The 21,256-nt window shown below is 46.4% G+C and overlaps 10 non-coding genes across 10 annotated transcripts; all 10 read right to left on the reverse strand.

Annotated features, from left to right (window-relative positions):
• Positions 1–248: 248 nt before the first annotated feature.
• LOC130329832 (U2 spliceosomal RNA) lies at positions 249–439 on the reverse strand. The gene has a single exon (XR_008873317.1). It is a non-coding gene; the product is annotated as a U2 spliceosomal RNA (small nuclear RNA).
• Positions 440–2,531: 2,092 nt separating this feature from the next.
• Positions 2,532–2,722, reverse strand: LOC130329838 (U2 spliceosomal RNA). The gene has a single exon (XR_008873323.1). It is a non-coding gene; the product is annotated as a U2 spliceosomal RNA (small nuclear RNA).
• A 2,088-nt stretch (positions 2,723–4,810) lies between these two features.
• LOC130329839 (U2 spliceosomal RNA) lies at positions 4,811–5,001 on the reverse strand. The gene has a single exon (XR_008873324.1). It is a non-coding gene; the product is annotated as a U2 spliceosomal RNA (small nuclear RNA).
• A 2,081-nt stretch (positions 5,002–7,082) lies between these two features.
• Positions 7,083–7,273, reverse strand: LOC130329840 (U2 spliceosomal RNA). Its single transcript, XR_008873325.1, has one exon. It is a non-coding gene; the product is annotated as a U2 spliceosomal RNA (small nuclear RNA).
• A 2,082-nt stretch (positions 7,274–9,355) lies between these two features.
• LOC130329841 (U2 spliceosomal RNA) lies at positions 9,356–9,546 on the reverse strand. Its single transcript, XR_008873326.1, has one exon. It is a non-coding gene; the product is annotated as a U2 spliceosomal RNA (small nuclear RNA).
• A 2,084-nt stretch (positions 9,547–11,630) lies between these two features.
• On the reverse strand, positions 11,631–11,821 carry LOC130329833 (U2 spliceosomal RNA). Its single transcript, XR_008873318.1, has one exon. It is a non-coding gene; the product is annotated as a U2 spliceosomal RNA (small nuclear RNA).
• A 2,081-nt stretch (positions 11,822–13,902) lies between these two features.
• Positions 13,903–14,094, reverse strand: LOC130329836 (U2 spliceosomal RNA). Its single transcript, XR_008873321.1, has one exon. It is a non-coding gene; the product is annotated as a U2 spliceosomal RNA (small nuclear RNA).
• Positions 14,095–16,168: 2,074 nt separating this feature from the next.
• On the reverse strand, positions 16,169–16,358 carry LOC130329837 (U2 spliceosomal RNA). Its single transcript, XR_008873322.1, has one exon. It is a non-coding gene; the product is annotated as a U2 spliceosomal RNA (small nuclear RNA).
• A 2,087-nt stretch (positions 16,359–18,445) lies between these two features.
• LOC130329834 (U2 spliceosomal RNA) lies at positions 18,446–18,636 on the reverse strand. The gene has a single exon (XR_008873319.1). It is a non-coding gene; the product is annotated as a U2 spliceosomal RNA (small nuclear RNA).
• Positions 18,637–20,726: 2,090 nt separating this feature from the next.
• On the reverse strand, positions 20,727–20,917 carry LOC130329835 (U2 spliceosomal RNA). Its single transcript, XR_008873320.1, has one exon. It is a non-coding gene; the product is annotated as a U2 spliceosomal RNA (small nuclear RNA).
• Positions 20,918–21,256: the final 339 nt, after the last annotated feature.

Genomic DNA, 21,256 nt, shown 5'->3' on the forward strand with positions numbered 1-21,256 from the left:
CTACCTGCACAGGTGTGCTGGCTACTCAAATGATCCAATTAAGGAGGCCATTTAGTCAGCAGCAGCAGAAGTCCTGTGCCTGGACGCTCCAACAGCGGCCAGACACAAGCAGAAGCAGCAGAAGCAGCAGCAGCAGCACCACCTTTTGTTTTTTGGCTGCAGCAGCAAGGCCCACAGGGCTGGCTAGCTGGCTAGCCAGCAAGCAGGTAGCAATGAAAGTAGGAATCTTTCTTTTTAACCCTGTAAGGGGGTGGTGCACTGTACCCGAAGATACTGCCATATCGGGTCAATGCATAGGGCGACGGAAGCAAGCTTCGAAATCGGCCCCCGTTCTCAAAAATCCATTTAATATATGGTCCCCAGATAGGGGACGTATCAGATATTAAACTGATAAGAACAGATACTACACTTGATCTTAGCCAAAAGGCCGAGAAGCGATAACCGTGAAAGGGGCGGGCCCAACAAGGTCCCCTTCATGGGCACTATCACTGCTTGCTGTCAGGGAGGCTGCCAGACAATTTTCCATGCACACTCTGGGCTGGGGGGCAGTCAACCACCAGTACACACAGCAGAACCTAAACCCATACCATTATTGCTAAGCAGCAAGACAGGGGCCCATTGCACTCCCACGGGGCCTTTTTAAATGCAATCCATAACCCGGATTTGCCAGGAACCCTTCTTACTCCTCCTACTTGCATGTGACACTGGGCTTAGGATCTGCATAGGAAACACACACACAAGCACACACCTACCTTTGTTGCCTGCAGATGCCTCCTTGGCTGTCCCCAAACGGTATCAAACCAACACCCACGGGAAGCTGTAAGCATAGAGGACATGCCTGCACCCCATTGGACTTACCTGTGTGGGTTAAATCCGGGTTATTTGACAACCTATGGCGGTGATGGTTCTGCTCAGGCAGAGCAGTGCTGATGCTCCTCATAAAGCTGTCGCTGCTGTGAAGGTTCTAGGTGACATCACAAATCCCTATGGTTACATACACAACAAAGCTGGGTTGTTGTTGTTTACACTCTGCAAGGCCTGTGGAAGTGAGTGACATCATAGCACTGTAGTTCTGAGGGTTCTAGATGGATGCAACAATCTCCTGTTGCTTCTATGAAGGCCATAATAGACGACATCACCAAACAGCTCCATAGTCACATACACAGCAAAGGAGAGATGTTGTTTACACCTAGTGATGTCAGTGGTATTGAGTGACATCACAGCACAGTGCTAAGGCTCCTGGGCCTGGACACAGCAGCGGCTGCAATATCTCAACGGAGAATACGTTTATATATATGTGTGTGTGTGCGCGTATATATATATATATATATATATATATATATATATATATATATATATTTCTCCGCCGAAATCACTTTTAAACCCATTTCCACCTTTTTTTCCCTTCTCTTCCTCTTACTTTTTTTTCACGTTTTTTTACGTTTTTCTCCTTTTCGCCTCTTTTCTGGGCGTATTATTCTTCTTTTTCTTCTTTTTTTTCGTCTAATGCATACCCCATCAGTGCAGCAATGCTTATTCAATACCGCCAGCAGATGGAGACACTGGGGGATAATTTTCTAAGGATTTATACTGATTTTTCCTGTCTGAATTTGTCGCACAGAAAGTTGCAGGCCAAATATGTGTGACATTTCTGCGACTTTAGCTTCTAGAGCATTTTTACAACATTATACATAGGTGCTGAATACATAAAAAGCGACTGTTCAGCGACAGACAAGTCGCATCGGCTGAAAGTAGGCCAGAATGTCAGTCCATGTTGGAGCAGGTTTAGATACAGTCTAAAGTATAGATCTCAAAGTCTGTGCACAGAATTTAGCAAGGGCCTCGCACCTTCTGATGCATCAGGTAGGTGCACAATAGCATAGCCTAACCCTCTGTACTTTGGTCTATATTGATGCGGGACATAGACAGCCAGCTGATGACCAATCCATTAGTGCAATGGATGGCTGGAAGCATTTGTCTTTGCCTTTGCAATACCACAGAAGCAATGCATGGTCAATGTACAGCAATGACACACCTGTGTGAACAGCCAGGAGACCCCCCCCCCCCCCCCCCCATGTTATGTTACATAGTTACATAGTTAGTACGGTCGAAAAAAGACATATGTCCATCAAGTTCAACCAGGGAATTAAGGGGTAGGGGTGTGGCGCGATATTGGGGAAGGGATGAGATTTTATATTTCTTCATAAGCATTAATCTTATTTTGTCAATTAGGAACATTCAGCACCCACCCGCTATCAAGGCAGCTGCCTATCATGTCATGCCCTACCTGCACAGGTGTGCTGGCTACTCAAATGATCCAATTAAGGAGGCCATTTAGTCAGCAGCAGCAGAAGTCCTGTGCCTGGACGCTCCAACAGCGGCCAGACACAAGCAGAAGCAGCAGAAGCAGCAGCAGCAGCACCACCTTTTGTTTTTTGGCTGCAGCAGCAAGGCCCACAGGGCTGGCTAGCTGGCTAGCCAGCAAGCAGGTAGCAATGAAAGTAGGAATCTTTCTTTTTAACCCTGTAAGGGGGTGGTGCACTGTACCCGAAGATACTGCCATATCGGGTCAATGCATAGGGCGACGGAAGCAAGCTTCGAAATCGGCCCCCGTTCTCAAAAATCCATTTAATATATGGTCCCCAGATAGGGGACGTATCAGATATTAAACTGATAAGAACAGATACTACACTTGATCTTAGCCAAAAGGCCGAGAAGCGATAACCGTGAAAGGGGCGGGCCCAACAAGGTCCCCTTCATGGGCACTATCACTGCTTGCTGTCAGGGAGGCTGCCAGACAATTTTCCATGCACACTCTGGGCTGGGGGGCAGTCAACCACCAGTACACACAGCAGAACCTAAACCCATACCATTATTGCTAAGCAGCAAGACAGGGGCCCATTGCACTCCCACGGGGCCTTTTTAAATGCAATCCATAACCCGGATTTGCCAGGAACCCTTCTTACTCCTCCTACTTGCATGTGACACTGGGCTTAGGATCTGCATAGGAAACACACACACAAGCACACACCTACCTTTGTTGCCTGCAGATGCCTCCTTGGCTGTCCCCAAACGGTATCAAACCAACACCCACGGGAAGCTGTAAGCATAGAGGACATGCCTGCACCCCATTGGACTTACCTGTGTGGGTTAAATCCGGGTTATTTGACAACCTATGGCGGTGATGGTTCTGCTCAGGCAGAGCAGTGCTGATGCTCCTCATAAAGCTGTCGCTGCTGTGAAGGTTCTAGGTGACATCACAAATCCCTATGGTTACATACACAACAAAGCTGGGTTGTTGTTGTTTACACTCTGCAAGGCCTGTGGAAGTGAGTGACATCATAGCACTGTAGTTCTGAGGGTTCTAGATGGATGCAACAATCTCCTGTTGCTTCTATGAAGGCCATAATAGACGACATCACCAAACAGCTCCATAGTCACATACACAGCAAAGGAGAGATGTTGTTTACACCTAGTGATGTCAGTGGTATTGAGTGACATCACAGCACAGTGCTAAGGCTCCTGGGCCTGGACACAGCAGCGGCTGCAATATCTCAACGGAGAATACGTTTATATATATGTGTGTGTGTGCGCGTATATATATATATATATATATATATATATATATATATATATATATTTCTCCGCCGAAATCACTTTTAAACCCATTTCCACCTTTTTTTCCCTTCTCTTCCTCTTACTTTTTTTTCACGTTTTTTTACGTTTTTCTCCTTTTCGCCTCTTTTCTGGGCGTATTATTCTTCTTTTTCTTCTTTTTTTCCGTCTAATGCATACCCCATCAGTGCAGCAATGCTTATTCAATACCGCCAGCAGATGGAGACACTGGGGGATAATTTTCTAAGGATTTATACTGATTTTTCCTGTCTGAATTTGTCGCACAGAAAGTTGCAGGCCAAATATGTGTGACATTTCTGCGACTTTAGCTTCTAGAGCATTTTTACAACATTATACATAGGTGCTGAATACATAAAAAGCGACTGTTCAGCGACAGACAAGTCGCATCGGCTGAAAGTAGGCCAGAATGTCAGTCCATGTTGGAGCAGGTTTAGATACAGTCTAAAGCATAGATCTCAAAGTCTGTGCACAGAATTTAGCATGGGCCTCGCACCTTCTGATGCATCAGGTAGGTGCACAATAGCATAGCCTAACCCTCTGTACTTTGGTCTATATTGATGCGGGACATAGACAGCCAGCTGATGACCAATCCATTAGTGCAATGGATGGCTGGAAGCATTTGTCTTTGCCTTTGCAATACCACAGAAGCAATGCATGGTCAATGTACAGCAATGACACACCTGTGTGAACAGCCAGGAGACCCCCCCCCCCCCCCCCATGTTATGTTACATAGTTACATAGTTAGTACGGTCGAAAAAAGACATATGTCCATCAAGTTCAACCAGGGAATTAAGGGGTAGGGGTGTGGCGCGATATTGGGGAAGGGATGAGATTTTATATTTCTTCATAAGCATTAATCTTATTTTGTCAATTAGGAACATTCAGCACCCACCCGCTATCAAGGCAGCTGCCTATCATGTCATGCCCTACCTGCACAGGTGTGCTGGCTACTCAAATGATCCAATTAAGGAGGCCATTTAGTCAGCAGCAGCAGAAGTCCTGTGCCTGGACGCTCCAACAGCGGCCAGACACAAGCAGAAGCAGCAGAAGCAGCAGCAGCAGCACCACCTTTTGTTTTTTGGCTGCAGCAGCAAGGCCCACAGGGCTGGCTAGCTGGCTAGCCAGCAAGCAGGTAGCAATGAAAGTAGGAAACTTTCTTTTTAACCCTGTAAGGGGGTGGTGCACTGTACCCGAAGATACTGCCATATCGGGTCAATGCATAGGGCGACGGAAGCAAGCTTCGAAATCGGCCCCCGTTCTCAAAAATCCATTTAATATATGGTCCCCAGATAGGGGACGTATCAGATATTAAACTGATAAGAACAGATACTACACTTGATCTTAGCCAAAAGGCCGAGAAGCGATAACCGTGAAAGGGGCGGGCCCAACAAGGTCCCCTTCATGGGCACTATCCCTGCTTGCTGTCAGGGAGGCTGCCAGACAATTTTCCATGCACACTCTGGGCTGGGGGGCAGTCAACCACCAGTACACACAGCAGAACCTAAACCCATACCATTATTGCTAAGCAGCAAGACAGGGGCCCATTGCACTCCCACGGGGCCTTTTTAAATGCAATCCATAACCCGGATTTGCCAGGAACCCTTCTTACTCCTCCTACTTGCATGTGACACTGGGCTTAGGATCTGCATAGGAAACACACACACAAGCACACACCTACCTTTGTTGCCTGCAGATGCCTCCTTGGCTGTCCCCAAACGGTATCAAACCAACACCCACGGGAAGCTGTAAGCATAGAGGACATGCCTGCACCCCATTGGACTTACCTGTGTGGGTTAAATCCGGGTTATTTGACAACCTATGGCGGTGATGGTTCTGCTCAGGCAGAGCAGTGCTGATGCTCCTCATAAAGCTGTCGCTGCTGTGAAGGTTCTAGGTGACATCACAAATCCCTATGGTTACATACACAACAAAGCTGGGTTGTTGTTGTTTACACTCTGCAAGGCCTGTGGAAGTGAGTGACATCATAGCACTGTAGTTCTGAGGGTTCTAGATGGATGCAACAATCTCCTGTTGCTTCTATGAAGGCCATAATAGACGACATCACCAAACAGCTCCATAGTCACATACACAGCAAAGGAGAGATGTTGTTTACACCTAGTGATGTCAGTGGTATTGAGTGACATCACAGCACAGTGCTAAGGCTCCTGGGCCTGGACACAGCAGCGGCTGCAATATCTCAACGGAGAATACGTTTATATATATGTGTGTGTGTGCGCGTATATATATATATATATATATATATATATATATATATTTCTCCGCCGAAATCACTTTTAAACCCATTTCCACCTTTTTTTCCCTTCTCTTCCTCTTACTTTTTTTTCACGTTTTTTTACGTTTTTCTCCTTTTCGCCTCTTTTCTGGGCGTATTATTCTTCTTTTTCTTCTTTTTTTTCGTCTAATGCATACCCCATCAGTGCAGCAATGCTTATTCAATACCGCCAGCAGATGGAGACACTGGGGGATAATTTTCTAAGGATTTATACTGATTTTTCCTGTCTGAATTTGTCGCACAGAAAGTTGCAGGCCAAATATGTGTGACATTTCTGCGACTTTAGCTTCTAGAGCATTTTTACAACATTATACATAGGTGCTGAATACATAAAAAGCGACTGTTCAGCGACAGACAAGTCGCATCGGCTGAAAGTAGGCCAGAATGTCAGTCCATGTTGGAGCAGGTTTAGATACAGTCTAAAGTATAGATCTCAAAGTCTGTGCACAGAATTTAGCAAGGGCCTCGCACCTTCTGATGCATCAGGTAGGTGCACAATAGCATAGCCTAACCCTCTGTACTTTGGTCTATATTGATGCGGGACATAGACAGCCAGCTGATGACCAATCCATTAGTGCAATGGATGGCTGGAAGCATTTGTCTTTGCCTTTGCAATACCACAGAAGCAATGCATGGTCAATGTACAGCAATGACACACCTGTGTGAACAGCCAGGAGACCCCCCCCCCCCCCCCCCATGTTATGTTACATAGTTACATAGTTAGTACGGTCGAAAAAAGACATATGTCCATCAAGTTCAACCAGGGAATTAAGGGGTAGGGGTGTGGCGCGATATTGGGGAAGGGATGAGATTTTATATTTCTTCATAAGCATTAATCTTATTTTGTCAATTAGGAACATTCAGCACCCACCCGCTATCAAGGCAGCTGCCTATCATGTCATGCCCTACCTGCACAGGTGTGCTGGCTACTCAAATGATCCAATTAAGGAGGCCATTTAGTCAGCAGCAGCAGAAGTCCTGTGCCTGGACGCTCCAACAGCGGCCAGACACAAGCAGAAGCAGCAGAAGCAGCAGCAGCAGCACCACCTTTTGTTTTTTGGCTGCAGCAGCAAGGCCCACAGGGCTGGCTAGCTGGCTAGCCAGCAAGCAGGTAGCAATGAAAGTAGGAATCTTTCTTTTTAACCCTGTAAGGGGGTGGTGCACTGTACCCGAAGATACTGCCATATCGGGTCAATGCATAGGGCGACGGAAGCAAGCTTCGAAATCGGCCCCCGTTCTCAAAAATCCATTTAATATATGGTCCCCAGATAGGGGACGTATCAGATATTAAACTGATAAGAACAGATACTACACTTGATCTTAGCCAAAAGGCCGAGAAGCGATAACCGTGAAAGGGGCGGGCCCAACAAGGTCCCCTTCATGGGCACTATCACTGCTTGCTGTCAGGGAGGCTGCCAGACAATTTTCCATGCACACTCTGGGCTGGGGGGCAGTCAACCACCAGTACACACAGCAGAACCTAAACCCATACCATTATTGCTAAGCAGCAAGACAGGGGCCCATTGCACTCCCACGGGGCCTTTTTAAATGCAATCCATAACCCGGATTTGCCAGGAACCCTTCTTACTCCTCCTACTTGCATGTGACACTGGGCTTAGGATCTGCATAGGAAACACACACACAAGCACACACCTACCTTTGTTGCCTGCAGATGCCTCCTTGGCTGTCCCCAAACGGTATCAAACCAACACCCACGGGAAGCTGTAAGCATAGAGGACATGCCTGCACCCCATTGGACTTACCTGTGTGGGTTAAATCCGGGTTATTTGACAACCTATGGCGGTGATGGTTCTGCTCAGGCAGAGCAGTGCTGATGCTCCTCATAAAGCTGTCGCTGCTGTGAAGGTTCTAGGTGACATCACAAATCCCTATGGTTACATACACAACAAAGCTGGGTTGTTGTTGTTTACACTCTGCAAGGCCTGTGGAAGTGAGTGACATCATAGCACTGTAGTTCTGAGGGTTCTAGATGGATGCAACAATCTCCTGTTGCTTCTATGAAGGCCATAATAGACGACATCACCAAACAGCTCCATAGTCACATACACAGCAAAGGAGAGATGTTGTTTACACCTAGTGATGTCAGTGGTATTGAGTGACATCACAGCACAGTGCTAAGGCTCCTGGGCCTGGACACAGCAGCGGCTGCAATATCTCAACGGAGAATACGTTTATATATATGTGTGTGTGTGCGCGTATATATATATATATATATATATATATATATATATATATATTTCTCCGCCGAAATCACTTTTAAACCCATTTCCACCTTTTTTTCCCTTCTCTTCCTCTTACTTTTTTTTCACGTTTTTTTACGTTTTTCTCCTTTTCGCCTCTTTTCTGGGCGTATTATTCTTCTTTTTCTTCTTTTTTTCCGTCTAATGCATACCCCATCAGTGCAGCAATGCTTATTCAATACCGCCAGCAGATGGAGACACTGGGGGATAATTTTCTAAGGATTTATACTGATTTTTCCTGTCTGAATTTGTCGCACAGAAAGTTGCAGGCCAAATATGTGTGACATTTCTGCGACTTTAGCTTCTAGAGCATTTTTACAACATTATACATAGGTGCTGAATACATAAAAAGCGACTGTTCAGCGACAGACAAGTCGCATCGGCTGAAAGTAGGCCAGAATGTCAGTCCATGTTGGAGCAGGTTTAGATACAGTCTAAAGCATAGATCTCAAAGTCTGTGCACAGAATTTAGCATGGGCCTCGCACCTTCTGATGCATCAGGTAGGTGCACAATAGCATAGCCTAACCCTCTGTACTTTGGTCTATATTGATGCGGGACATAGACAGCCAGCTGATGACCAATCCATTAGTGCAATGGATGGCTGGAAGCATTTGTCTTTGCCTTTGCAATACCACAGAAGCAATGCATGGTCAATGTACAGCAATGACACACCTGTGTGAACAGCCAGGAGACCCCCCCCCCCCCCCATGTTATGTTACATAGTTACATAGTTAGTACGGTCGAAAAAAGACATATGTCCATCAAGTTCAACCAGGGAATTAAGGGGTAGGGGTGTGGCGCGATATTGGGGAAGGGATGAGATTTTATATTTCTTCATAAGCATTAATCTTATTTTGTCAATTAGGAACATTCAGCACCCACCCGCTATCAAGGCAGCTGCCTATCATGTCATGCCCTACCTGCACAGGTGTGCTGGCTACTCAAATGATCCAATTAAGGAGGCCATTTAGTCAGCAGCAGCAGAAGTCCTGTGCCTGGACGCTCCAACAGCGGCCAGACACAAGCAGAAGCAGCAGAAGCAGCAGCAGCAGCACCACCTTTTGTTTTTTGGCTGCAGCAGCAAGGCCCACAGGGCTGGCTAGCTGGCTAGCCAGCAAGCAGGTAGCAATGAAAGTAGGAAACTTTCTTTTTAACCCTGTAAGGGGGTGGTGCACTGTACCCGAAGATACTGCCATATCGGGTCAATGCATAGGGCGACGGAAGCAAGCTTCGAAATCGGCCCCCGTTCTCAAAAATCCATTTAATATATGGTCCCCAGATAGGGGACGTATCAGATATTAAACTGATAAGAACAGATACTACACTTGATCTTAGCCAAAAGGCCGAGAAGCGATAACCGTGAAAGGGGCGGGCCCAACAAGGTCCCCTTCATGGGCACTATCACTGCTTGCTGTCAGGGAGGCTGCCAGACAATTTTCCATGCACACTCTGGGCTGGGGGGCAGTCAACCACCAGTACACACAGCAGAACCTAAACCCATACCATTATTGCTAAGCAGCAAGACAGGGGCCCATTGCACTCCCACGGGGCCTTTTTAAATGCAATCCATAACCCGGATTTGCCAGGAACCCTTCTTACTCCTCCTACTTGCATGTGACACTGGGCTTAGGATCTGCATAGGAAACACACACACAAGCACACACCTACCTTTGTTGCCTGCAGATGCCTCCTTGGCTGTCCCCAAACGGTATCAAACCAACACCCACGGGAAGCTGTAAGCATAGAGGACATGCCTGCACCCCATTGGACTTACCTGTGTGGGTTAAATCCGGGTTATTTGACAACCTATGGCGGTGATGGTTCTGCTCAGGCAGAGCAGTGCTGATGCTCCTCATAAAGCTGTCGCTGCTGTGAAGGTTCTAGGTGACATCACAAATCCCTATGGTTACATACACAACAAAGCTGGGTTGTTGTTGTTTACACTCTGCAAGGCCTGTGGAAGTGAGTGACATCATAGCACTGTAGTTCTGAGGGTTCTAGATGGATGCAACAATCTCCTGTTGCTTCTATGAAGGCCATAATAGACGACATCACCAAACAGCTCCATAGTCACATACACAGCAAAGGAGAGATGTTGTTTACACCTAGTGATGTCAGTGGTATTGAGTGACATCACAGCACAGTGCTAAGGCTCCTGGGCCTGGACACAGCAGCGGCTGCAATATCTCAACGGAGAATACGTTTATATATATGTGTGTGTGTGCGCGTATATATATATATATATATATATATATATATATATATTTCTCCGCCGAAATCACTTTTAAACCCATTTCCACCTTTTTTTCCCTTCTCTTCCTCTTACTTTTTTTTCACGTTTTTTTACGTTTTTCTCCTTTTCGCCTCTTTTCTGGGCGTATTATTCTTCTTTTTCTTCTTTTTTTTCGTCTAATGCATACCCCATCAGTGCAGCAATGCTTATTCAATACCGCCAGCAGATGGAGACACTGGGGGATAATTTTCTAAGGATTTATACTGATTTTTCCTGTCTGAATTTGTCGCACAGAAAGTTGCAGGCCAAATATGTGTGACATTTCTGCGACTTTAGCTTCTAGAGCATTTTTACAACATTATACATAGGTGCTGAATACATAAAAAGCGACTGTTCAGCGACAGACAAGTCGCATCGGCTGAAAGTAGGCCAGAATGTCAGTCCATGTTGGAGCAGGTTTAGATACAGTCTAAAGTATAGATCTCAAAGTCTGTGCACAGAATTTAGCAAGGGCCTCGCACCTTCTGATGCATCAGGTAGGTGCACAATAGCATAGCCTAACCCTCTGTACTTTGGTCTATATTGATGCGGGACATAGACAGCCAGCTGATGACCAATCCATTAGTGCAATGGATGGCTGGAAGCATTTGTCTTTGCCTTTGCAATACCACAGAAGCAATGCATGGTCAATGTACAGCAATGACACACCTGTGTGAACAGCCAGGAGACCCCCCCCCCCCCCCCCCCCCATGTTATGTTACATAGTTACATAGTTAGTACGGTCGAAAAAAGACATATGTCCATCAAGTTCAACCAGGGAATTAAGGGGTAGGGGTGTGGCGCGATATTGGGGAAGGGATGAGATTTTATATTTCTTCATAAGCATTAATCTTATTTTGTCAATTAGGAACATTCAGCACCCACCCGCTATCAAGGCAGCTGCCTATCATGTCATGCCCTACCTGCACAGGTGTGCTGGCTACTCAAATGATCCAATTAAGGAGGCCATTTAGTCAGCAGCAGCAGAAGTCCTGTGCCTGGACGCTCCAACAGCGGCCAGACACAAGCAGAAGCAGCAGAAGCAGCAGCAGCAGCACCACCTTTTGTTTTTTGGCTGCAGCAGCAAGGCCCACAGGGCTGGCTAGCTGGCTAGCCAGCAAGCAGGTAGCAATGAAAGTAGGAATCTTTCTTTTTAACCCTGTAAGGGGGTGGTGCACTGTACCCGAAGATACTGCCATATCGGGTCAATGCATAGGGCGACGGAAGCAAGCTTCGAAATCGGCCCCCGTTCTCAAAAATCCATTTAATATATGGTCCCCAGATAGGGGACGTATCAGATATTAAACTGATAAGAACAGATACTACACTTGATCTTAGCCAAAAGGCCGAGAAGCGATAACCGTGAAAGGGGCGGGCCCAACAAGGTCCCCTTCATGGGCACTATCACTGCTTGCTGTCAGGGAGGCTGCCAGACAATTTTCCATGCACACTCTGGGCTGGGGGGCAGTCAACCACCAGTACACACAGCAGAACCTAAACCCATACCATTATTGCTAAGCAGCAAGACAGGGGCCCATTGCACTCCCACGGGGCCTTTTTAAATGCAATCCATAACCCGGATTTGCCAGGAACCCTTCTTACTCCTCCTACTTGCATGTGACACTGGGCTTAGGATCTGCATAGGAAACACACACACAAGCACACACCTACCTTTGTTGCCTGCAGATGCCTCCTTGGCTGTCCCCAAACGGTATCAAACCAACACCCACGGGAAGCTGTAAGCATAGAGGACATGCCTGCACCCCATTGGACTTACCTGTGTGGGTTAAATCCGGGTTATTTGACAACCTATGGCGGTGATGGTTCTGCTCAGGCAGAGCAGTGCTGATGCTCCTCATAAAGCTGTCGCTGCTGTGAAGGTTCTAGGTGACATCACAAATCCCTATGGTTACATACACAACAAAGCTGGGTTGTTGTTGTTTACACTCTGCAAGGCCTGTGGAAGTGAGTGACATCATAGCACTGTAGTTCTGAGGGTTCTAGATGGATGCAACAATCTCCTGTTGCTTCTATGAAGGCCATAATAGACGACATCACCAAACAGCTCCATAGTCACATACACAGCAAAGGAGAGATGTTGTTTACACCTAGTGATGTCAGTGGTATTGAGTGACATCACAGCACAGTGCTAAGGCTCCTGGGCCTGGACACAGCAGCGGCTGCAATATCTCAACGGAGAATACGTTTATATATATGTGTGTGTGTGCGCGTATATATATATATATATATATATATATATATATATATATTTCTCCGCCGAAATCACTTTTAAACCCATTTCCACCTTTTTTTCCCTTCTCTTCCTCTTACTTTTTTTTCACGTTTTTTTACGTTTTTCTCCTTTTCGCCTCTTTTCTGGGCGTATTATTCTTCTTTTTCTTCTTTTTTTTCGTCTAATGCATACCCCATCAGTGCAGCAATGCTTATTCAATACCGCCAGCAGATGGAGACACTGGGGGATAATTTTCTAAGGATTTATACTGATTTTTCCTGTCTGAATTTGTCGCACAGAAAGTTGCAGGCCAAATATGTGTGACATTTCTGCGACTTTAGCTTCTAGAGCATTTTTACAACATTATACATAGGTGCTGAATACATAAAAAGCGACTGTTCAGCGACAGACAAGTCGCATCGGCTGAAAGTAGGCCAGAATGTCAGTCCATGTTGGAGCAGGTTTAGATACAGTCTAAAGTATAGATCTCAAAGTCTGTGCACAGAATTTAGCAAGGGCCTCGCACCTTCTGATGCATCAGGTAGGTGCACAATAGCATAGCCTAACCCTCTGTACTTTGGTCTATATTGATGCGGGACATAGACAGCCAGCTGATGACCAATCCATTAGTGCAATGGATGGCTGGAAGCATTTGTCTTTGCCTTTGCAATACCACAGAAGCAATGCATGGTCAATGTACAGCAATGACACACCTGTGTGAACAGCCAGGAGACCCCCCCCCCCCCCCCATGTTATGTTACATAGTTACATAGTTAGTACGGTCGAAAAAAGACATATGTCCATCAAGTTCAACCAGGGAATTAAGGGGTAGGGGTGTGGCGCGATATTGGGGAAGGGATGAGATTTTATATTTCTTCATAAGCATTAATCTTATTTTGTCAATTAGGAACATTCAGCACCCACCCGCTATCAAGGCAGCTGCCTATCATGTCATGCCCTACCTGCACAGGTGTGCTGGCTACTCAAATGATCCAATTAAGGAGGCCATTTAGTCAGCAGCAGCAGAAGTCCTGTGCCTGGACGCTCCAACAGCGGCCAGACACAAGCAGAAGCAGCAGAAGCAGCAGCAGCAGCACCACCTTTTGTTTTTTGGCTGCAGCAGCAAGGCCCACAGGGCTGGCTAGCTGGCTAGCCAGCAAGCAGGTAGCAATGAAAGTAGGAATCTTTCTTTTTAACCCTGTAAGGGGGTGGTGCACTGTACCCGAAGATACTGCCATATCGGGTCAATGCATAGGGCGACGGAAGCAAGCTTCGAAATCGGCCCCCCGTTCTCAAAAATCCATTTAATATATGGTCCCCAGATAGGGGACGTATCAGATATTAAACTGATAAGAACAGATACTACACTTGATCTTAGCCAAAAGGCCGAGAAGCGATAACCGTGAAAGGGGCGGGCCCAACAAGGTCCCCTTCATGGGCACTATCACTGCTTGCTGTCAGGGAGGCTGCCAGACAATTTTCCATGCACACTCTGGGCTGGGGGGCAGTCAACCACCAGTACACACAGCAGAACCTAAACCCATACCATTATTGCTAAGCAGCAAGACAGGGGCCCATTGCACTCCCACGGGGCCTTTTTAAATGCAATCCATAACCCGGATTTGCCAGGAACCCTTCTTACTCCTCCTACTTGCATGTGACACTGGGCTTAGGATCTGCATAGGAAACACACACACAAGCACACACCTACCTTTGTTGCCTGCAGATGCCTCCTTGGCTGTCCCCAAACGGTATCAAACCAACACCCACGGGAAGCTGTAAGCATAGAGGACATGCCTGCACCCCATTGGACTTACCTGTGTGGGTTAAATCCGGGTTATTTGACAACCTATGGCGGTGATGGTTCTGCTCAGGCAGAGCAGTGCTGATGCTCCTCATAAAGCTGTCGCTGCTGTGAAGGTTCTAGGTGACATCACAAATCCCTATGGTTACATACACAACAAAGCTGGGTTGTTGTTGTTTACACTCTGCAAGGCCTGTGGAAGTGAGTGACATCATAGCACTGTAGTTCTGAGGGTTCTAGATGGATGCAACAATCTCCTGTTGCTTCTATGAAGGCCATAATAGACGACATCACCAAACAGCTCCATAGTCACATACACAGCAAAGGAGAGATGTTGTTTACACCTAGTGATGTCAGTGGTATTGAGTGACATCACAGCACAGTGCTAAGGCTCCTGGGCCTGGACACAGCAGCGGCTGCAATATCTCAACGGAGAATACGTTTATATATATGTGTGTGTGTGCGCGTATATATATATATATATATATATATATATATATTTCTCCGCCGAAATCACTTTTAAACCCATTTCCACCTTTTTTTCCCTTCTCTTCCTCTTACTTTTTTTTCACGTTTTTTTACGTTTTTCTCCTTTTCGCCTCTTTTCTGGGCGTATTATTCTTCTTTTTCTTCTTTTTTTTCGTCTAATGCATACCCCATCAGTGCAGCAATGCTTATTCAATACCGCCAGCAGATGGAGACACTGGGGGATAATTTTCTAAGGATTTATACTGATTTTTCCTGTCTGAATTTGTCGCACAGAAAGTTGCAGGCCAAATATGTGTGACATTTCTGCGACTTTAGCTTCTAGAGCATTTTTACAACATTATACATAGGTGCTGAATACATAAAAAGCGACTGTTCAGCGACAGACAAGTCGCATCGGCTGAAAGTAGGCCAGAATGTCAGTCCATGTTGGAGCAGGTTTAGATACAGTCTAAAGTATAGATCTCAAAGTCTGTGCACAGAATTTAGCAAGGGCCTCGCACCTTCTGATGCATCAGGTAGGTGCACAATAGCATAGCCTAACCCTCTGTACTTTGGTCTATATTGATGCGGGACATAGACAGCCAGCTGATGACCAATCCATTAGTGCAATGGATGGCTGGAAGCATTTGTCTTTGCCTTTGCAATACCACAGAAGCAATGCATGGTCAATGTACAGCAATGACACACCTGTGTGAACAGCCAGGAGACCCCCCCCCCCCCCCCATGTTATGTTACATAGTTACATAGTTAGTACGGTCGAAAAAAGACATATGTCCATCAAGTTCAACCAGGAATTAAGGGGTAGGGGTGTGGCGCGATATTGGGGAAGGGATGAGATTTTATATTTCTTCATAAGCATTAATCTTATTTTGTCAATTAGGAACATTCAGCACCCACCCGCTATCAAGGCAGCTGCCTATCATGTCATGCCCTACCTGCACAGGTGTGCTGGCTACTCAAATGATCCAATTAAGGAGGCCATTTAGTCAGCAGCAGCAGAAGTCCTGTGCCTGGACGCTCCAACAGCGGCCAGACACAAGCAGAAGCAGCAGAAGCAGCAGCAGCAGCACCACCTTTTGTTTTTTGGCTGCAGCAGCAAGGCCCACAGGGCTGGCTAGCTGGCTAGCCAGCAAGCAGGTAGCAATGAAAGTAGGAATCTTTCTTTTTAACCCTGTAAGGGGGTGGTGCACTGTACCCGAAGATACTGCCATATCGGGTCAATGCATAGGGCGACGGAAGCAAGCTTCGAAATCGGCCCCCGTTCTCAAAATCCATTTAATATATGGTCCCCAGATAGGGGACGTATCAGATATTAAACTGATAAGAACAGATACTACACTTGATCTTAGCCAAAAGGCCGAGAAGCGATAACCGTGAAAGGGGCGGCCCAACAAGGTCCCCTTCATGGGCACTATCACTGCTTGCTGTCAGGGAGGCTGCCAGACAATTTTCCATGCACACTCTGGGCTGGGGGGCAGTCAACCACCAGTACACACAGCAGAACCTAAACCCATACCATTATTGCTAAGCAGCAAGACAGGGGCCCATTGCACTCCCACGGACGGGGCCTTTTTAAATGCAATCCATAACCCGGATTTGCCAGGAACCCTTCTTACTCCTCCTACTTGCATGTGACACTGGGCTTAGGATCTGCATAGGAAACACACACACAAGCACACACCTACCTTTGTTGCCTGCAGATGCCTCCTTGGCTGTCCCCAAACGGTATCAAACCAACACCCACGGGAAGCTGTAAGCATAGAGGACATGCCTGCACCCCATTGGACTTACCTGTGTGGGTTAAATCCGGGTTATTTGACAACCTATGGCGGTGATGGTTCTGCTCAGGCAGAGCAGTGCTGATGCTCCTCATAAAGCTGTCGCTGCTGTGAAGGTTCTAGGTGACATCACAAATCCCTATGGTTACATACACAACAAAGCTGGGTTGTTGTTGTTTACACTCTGCAAGGCCTGTGGAAGTGAGTGACATCATAGCACTGTAGTTCTGAGGGTTCTAGATGGATGCAACAATCTCCTGTTGCTTCTATGAAGGCCATAATAGACGACATCACCAAACAGCTCCATAGTCACATACACAGCAAAGGAGAGATGTTGTTTACACCTAGTGATGTCAGTGGTATTGAGTGACATCACAGCACAGTGCTAAGGCTCCTGGGCCTGGACACAGCAGCGGCTGCAATATCTCAACGGAGAATACGTTTATATATATGTGTGTGTGTGCGCGTATATATATATATATATATATATATATATATATATATATATATTTCTCCGCCGAAATCACTTTTAAACCCATTTCCACCTTTTTTTCCCTTCTCTTCCTCTTACTTTTTTTTCACGTTTTTTTACGTTTTTCTCCTTTTCGCCTCTTTTCTGGGCGTATTATTCTTCTTTTTCTTCTTTTTTTTCGTCTAATGCATACCCCATCAGTGCAGCAATGCTTATTCAATACCGCCAGCAGATGGAGACACTGGGGGATAATTTTCTAAGGATTTATACTGATTTTTCCTGTCTGAATTTGTCGCACAGAAAGTTGCAGGCCAAATATGTGTGACATTTCTGCGACTTTAGCTTCTAGAGCATTTTTACAACATTATACATAGGTGCTGAATACATAAAAAGCGACTGTTCAGCGTCAGACAAGTCGCATCGGCTGAAAGTAGGCCAGAATGTCAGTCCATGTTGGAGCAGGTTTAGATACAGTCTAAAGTATAGATCTCAAAGTCTGTGCACAGAATTTAGCAAGGGCCTCGCACCTTCTGATGCATCAGGTAGGTGCACAATAGCATAGCCTAACCCTCTGTACTTTGGTCTATATTGATGCGGGACATAGACAGCCAGCTGATGACCAATCCATTAGTGCAATGGATGGCTGGAAGCATTTGTCTTTGCCTTTGCAATACCACAGAAGCAATGCATGGTCAATGTACAGCAATGACACACCTGTGTGAACAGCCAGGAGACCCCCCCCCCCCCCCATGTTATGTTACATAGTTACATAGTTAGTACGGTCGAAAAAAGACATATGTCCATCAAGTTCAACCAGGGAATTAAGGGGTAGGGGTGTGGCGCGATATTGGGGAAGGGATGAGATTTTATATTTCTTCATAAGCATTAATCTTATTTTGTCAATTAGGAACATTCAGCACCCACCCGCTATCAAGGCAGCTGCCTATCATGTCATGCCCTACCTGCACAGGTGTGCTGGCTACTCAAATGATCCAATTAAGGAGGCCATTTAGTCAGCAGCAGCAGAAGTCCTGTGCCTGGACGCTCCAACAGCGGCCAGACACAAGCAGAAGCAGCAGAAGCAGCAGCAGCAGCACCACCTTTTGTTTTTTGGCTGCAGCAGCAAGGCCCACAGGGCTGGCTAGCTGGCTAGCCAGCAAGCAGGTAGCAATGAAAGTAGGAATCTTTCTTTTTAACCCTGTAAGGGGGTGGTGCACTGTACCCGAAGATACTGCCATATCGGGTCAATGCATAGGGCGACGGAAGCAAGCTTCGAAATCGGCCCCCGTTCTCAAAAATCCATTTAATATATGGTCCCCAGATAGGGGACGTATCAGATATTAAACTGATAAGAACAGATACTACACTTGATCTTAGCCAAAAGGCCGAGAAGCGATAACCGTGAAAGGGGCGGGCCCAACAAGGTCCCCTTCATGGGCACTATCACTGCTTGCTGTCAGGGAGGCTGCCAGACAATTTTCCATGCACACTCTGGGCTGGGGGGCAGTCAACCACCAGTACACACAGCAGAACCTAAACCCATACCATTATTGCTAAGCAGCAAGACAGGGGCCCATTGCACTCCCACGGGGCCTTTTTAAATGCAATCCATAACCCGGATTTGCCAGGAACCCTTCTTACTCCTCCTACTTGCATGTGACACTGGGCTTAGGATCTGCATAGGAAACACACACACAAGCACACACCTACCTTTGTTGCCTGCAGATGCCTCCTTGGCTGTCCCCAAACGGTATCAAACCAACACCCACGGGAAGCTGTAAGCATAGAGGACATGCCTGCACCCCATTGGACTTACCTGTGTGGGTTAAATCCGGGTTATTTGACAACCTATGGCGGTGATGGTTCTGCTCAGGCAGAGCAGTGCTGATGCTCCTCATAAAGCTGTCGCTGCTGTGAAGGTTCTAGGTGACATCACAAATCCCTATGGTTACATACACAACAAAGCTGGGTTGTTGTTGTTTACACTCTGCAAGGCCTGCGGAAGTGAGTGACATCATAGCACTGTAGTTCTGAGGGTTCTAGATGGATGCAACAATCTCCTGTTGCTTCTATGAAGGCCATAATAGACGACATCACCAAACAGCTCCATAGTCACATACACAGCAAAGGAGAGATGTTGTTTACACCTAGTGATGTCAGTGGTATTGAGTGACATCACAGCACAGTGCTAAGGCTCCTGGGCCTGGACACAGCAGCGGCTGCAATATCTCAACGGAGAATACGTTTATATATATGTGTGTGTGTGCGCGTATATATATATATATATATATATATATATATATATATATATATATATTTCTCCGCCGAAATCACTTTTAAACCCATTTCCACCTTTTTTTCCCTTCTCTTCCTCTTACTTTTTTTTCACGTTTTTTTACGTTTTTCTCCTTTTCGCCTCTTTTCTGGGCGTATTATTCTTCTTTTTCTTCTTTTTTTTCGTCTAATGCATACCCCATCAGTGCAGCAATGCTTATTCAATACCGCCAGCAGATGGAGACACTGGGGGATAATTTTCTAAGGATTTATACTGATTTTTCCTGTCTGAATTTGTCGCACAGAAAGTTGCAGGCCAAATATGTGTGACATTTCTGCGACTTTAGCTTCTAGAGCATTTTTACAACATTATACATAGGTGCTGAATACATAAAAAGCGACTGTTCAGCGACAGACAAGTCGCATCGGCTGAAAGTAGGCCAGAATGTCAGTCCATGTTGGAGCAGGTTTAGATACAGTCTAAAGTATAGATCTCAAAGTCTGTGCACAGAATTTAGCAAGGGCCTCGCACCTTCTGATGCATCAGGTAGGTGCACAATAGCATAGCCTAACCCTCTGTACTTTGGTCTATATTGATGCGGGACATAGACAGCCAGCTGATGACCAATCCATTAGTGCAATGGATGGCTGGAAGCATTTGTCTTTGCCTTTGCAATACCACAGAAGCAATGCATGGTCAATGTACAGCAATGACACACCTGTGTGAACAGCCAGGAGACCCCCCCCCCCCCCCCCATGTTATGTTACATAGTTACATAGTTAGTACGGTCGAAAAAAGACATATGTCCATCAAGTTCAACCAGGGAATTAAGGGGTAGGGGTGTGGCGCGATATTGGGGAAGGGATGAGATTTTATATTTCTTCATAAGCATTAATCTTATTTTGTCAATTAGGAACATTCAGCACCCACCCGCTATCAAGGCAGCTGCCTATCATGTCATGCCCTACCTGCACAGGTGTGCTGGCTACTCAAATGATCCAATTAAGGAGGCCATTTAGTCAGCAGCAGCAGAAGTCCTGTGCCTGGACGCTCCAACAGCGGCCAGACACAAGCAGAAGCAGCAGAAGCAGCAGCAGCAGCACCACCTTTTGTTTTTTGGCTGCAGCAGCAAGGCCCACAGGGCTGGCTAGCTGGCTAGCCAGCAAGCAGGTAGCAATGAAAGTAGGAATCTTTCTTTTTAACCCTGTAAGGGGGTGGTGCACTGTACCCGAAGATACTGCCATATCGGGTCAATGCATAGGGCGACGGAAGCAAGCTTCGAAATCGGCCCCCGTTCTCAAAAATCCATTTAATATATGGTCCCCAGATAGGGGACGTATCAGATATTAAACTGATAAGAACAGATACTACACTTGATCTTAGCCAAAAGGCCGAGAAGCGATAACCGTGAAAGGGGCGGGCCCAACAAGGTCCCCTTCATGGGCACTATCACTGCTTGCTGTCAGGGAGGCTGCCAGACAATTTTCCATGCACACTCTGGGCTGGGGGGCAGTCAACCACCAGTACACACAGCAGAACCTAAACCCATACCATTATTGCTAAGCAGCAAGACAGGGGCCCATTGCACTCCCACGGGGCCTTTTTAAATGCAATCCATAACCCGGATTTGCCAGGAACCCTTCTTACTCCTCCTACTTGCATGTGACACTGGGCTTAGGATCTGCATAGGAAACACACACACAAGCACACACCTACCTTTGTTGCCTGCAGATGCCTCCTTG

Source organism: Hyla sarda, unplaced genomic scaffold, assembly GCF_029499605.1.
Source record: "Hyla sarda isolate aHylSar1 unplaced genomic scaffold, aHylSar1.hap1 scaffold_3232, whole genome shotgun sequence".
NCBI lineage: Eukaryota > Metazoa > Chordata > Amphibia > Anura > Hylidae > Hyla > Hyla sarda.